The sequence below is a fragment of the Cupressus sempervirens genome, chromosome 1, assembly GCF_028749045.1.
Source record: "Cupressus sempervirens isolate cs-2001-9-10 chromosome 1, ASM2874904v1, whole genome shotgun sequence".
Classification (NCBI taxonomy): domain Eukaryota; kingdom Viridiplantae; phylum Streptophyta; class Pinopsida; order Cupressales; family Cupressaceae; genus Cupressus; species Cupressus sempervirens.
This window is the reverse complement of record NC_143118.1, coordinates 141,121,217-141,124,426: the sequence shown is the minus strand read 5'-3', so window position 1 is coordinate 141,124,426 and position 3,210 is coordinate 141,121,217.

Below are 3,210 nucleotides of genomic sequence, written 5' to 3'. Positions count from 1 at the left end.
ATGTTGAAAAAAAAATTTACAATTTGGTGAACCTATAAAACTTTTTTAACCATGCATGCATTAATTGTATGTTAAACTAAACTGATATGTTACTATTAAACTAACATGCAGAAATGTAAAGACATAAAACATAACACATCCATCAATACACTTGACACAATGATTTAATCTGAAAACCCAATTTGGCGAAAACCACCACTAATATGCCACTTCTTTCTCACTTGTCTGAAGTGATGTCCTGTTAAAGGCCAACCCTATTAAAGGTTACAACACACATTGTTAAATGTGACCCTGTTAAGGGATTTCAATCACCCTGTTAAAAGTGAGCCTTGTTAGAGGACTTTAGGCCATTCACTTGGAATGCCACCCTGTTAAAGGATTTTCCAATGACTGTAAAGTCAACCATTCTCCAAAGGATTTACCCTATTTTGATACAATTGTTAGAGAGTAATAGTAGAGTTTGATCTAATACAACTTACAACCTTACTTGAAGATTATAGATCACTATTTAGTCCTCAACTCTGCTTGACTTTCAATCTTTTTAGTTCTGATAGCTTGTTCACCCTTCAAGCATTCGTCCTTCTATAGCCTTCTTTCTTAGCTCACCATTGCAGACTTCTTCACTTAGGTCACTTGATGAAGCAAACCCTATTCCTTCTCCTTGTTATTATTTCACATCCAAAAACTCTCTGACCTCTCATCAACCTTGCTTCATAACCAAGTATCCCTAGATATAGGGAATTAGAACTCTTTTTCCTACTCATTATCCATCTTAAAAATTAGGATTTTTGATGGATTAGGTAGGATACAATGTATCTACCCCATATCTTGTCTTCTCTAGAAACTTCTGGAATCCATTTGAATTCACCTCCAAAATGGTTTACATAAGATTTTGTGCCTCTAGCTCATCAATCTTATCTTCCTCCTTATTCACAAGTGCCAAGAAAAAAAACTTGTTGGCTTTTATTTGGCTAATCTTTGATCTTATTCATAATGCAACAGCTTAGCATTATCAATTTACTGATGCTCGGCACATACTATGTTACTCAGCATCTAGTGTAAAATCACTCGGCATCAACTGGATTTTACTGGTGCTCAGCAAATACTAAAAATCACTCGACATCTACTAACTTGCATGGAACCTATTGGTTTGCTCGGCACCCACTAGAAATTGCTTTCACTTGGTTCCAACTAACTTTTTTTTTGACTTGCACTAACTTTACTCGACACCTTCTATCAACTTGGTCAAGCTTTGTAAATGAAATTTGTTCAACCTTTTTCATTTGAACTTTCTATGTGTAGCCAATCATTTTGCAACCCCAAGTAGATTATCAATACATTATGTTATCACTGTATTAACTGATTCTTGCACTTCAATACATAATCATAACTCAACCTTTCCTCAAGGTACTTTTGTTACATCTTTTTGATCAAATCCTCTTCATCAATCAACCAAGTGATAGTGTTTGAAACATATAAGCAATTGTCTTACCAACATATAGCAAGTTTGACATTAGTGACAAAACAATGATTGAAAACACTTCTTCAACAATAACAATCTTTCTACTCAAATAATCTTTTCAATTAGATGTCAACAATCTCCCTCTTTGGCATTGATGGCAAACCAAACTGATCAACTAGTCGAACAAATGATAAACTAACTAGGTTAAAATAGTAAGGCAATACCAAAAAGAAAGCTTGTGAATGACACTTCTCCCTCTATTAGCAACTCATTCTTAGGTTATAGATCTCACTTATCTGATTCTCTTTTGTCATTAATCAGTAGAATATCAGAATATCTCCCTCTCTTTTTTTTTGCTTTCTCCCTCTTTCTTGCTTCTAGTCTTCTGATCTTTTGATGATGTACCTTTATTTCATTATTCTTCTTTTACACTGTACTTTCTCCCTCTGACTTGATTTTTTTCTTTGATCATCTCCCTCTTCGATCAATATGCACTTGATCAATTTACTAAATATTCTCGCTCTTTGACAGCAATACCAAAGACATGTACATAACACTTGGCATCTTTGATATATGCAAATATGAGCTTTTGTAGGTTTTTTAGTTTTCTCCCTTTGTCACCTTGCTTGTGACTGATTTTAAATTCCAACTCTATGATTACTTTAGGAAACTTCCTAAAGTAAGATCCACTGCATCAATGTGTATCAAATGAGGATCAGCTTGTTTGATGCAGGGTACTCCCTCTATCTTTTACATTGCCTTTGATAGGTGTATCACCCCTAATTTACCTCTTAGATACTCATCAAAATTCACATTTGCACTTTCCATAATTTTTTTAGTGTTAGTAATTAAACACTTGTAAGTTTTACTTCTTGTGGAGTAACCAAGGAATATACCTTCTTCACTCTTTGCATCAAACTTTTCACTCCTAACATCTTTGAGAATATAGCATTCAATTCCAAATACCTTAAAGTACTTCAAATTAGGTGGATGACCATATCATAGTTCAAAAGGTGTTGAGTGAGTACCTTTTTTTACTTGCACACGATTTAGGCTGTATACTGTAGTACTTACAGCTTCTCTCTAGTATTTTAGGGCAACATTTTTCTCCATCATGAGTGTTCTAGCATAGTCTGTTACAGATTTATTTCTTCTTTCAGCAATTCCATTTTGTGGAGGGATCCTTGGTGCTGATATCTGACTTTTAATTCCTTTGTCATTGTAGAACACTTCAAATTCATATGAAGTGAACTCACCTTCTCTTTTTGATCTCAATAATTTTAAGCTCTTACCTATTTCTTTCTCAACTCTTACCAAGTACCATTTAAACATTTGAAAACTATCTAATTTATGTTTTAGAAACATGACAGTCATCACTCTAGAGTAATCATCAACAAGCAGCATTATATATCTATCTCCTTTGTAGTGTTGCACCTCAATAGGTCCACACAAATTAGTATGAATAATTTCAAGTTTTTCCTTAGAGGTGTAAGCTTTACTTTTAAAGCTTCACTTTGTCATCTTGCCTAGCTAACATTGTTTGCACATTATGTTTTCTAGTTTCTTCAACTTAGGCAAACCTCTCACTCTTTTTTTTTATATACTTATCAGATTATCAAAGTTAACATGACATAATCTCTTGTGCCAAAGCCATACATCATCAAATTTTTCAATAAGACAAGTAGCATCTTCTATACCAAAATAGAATAGATTACTCCTAGTTTGATCACCTTTTCCAATCATATTTC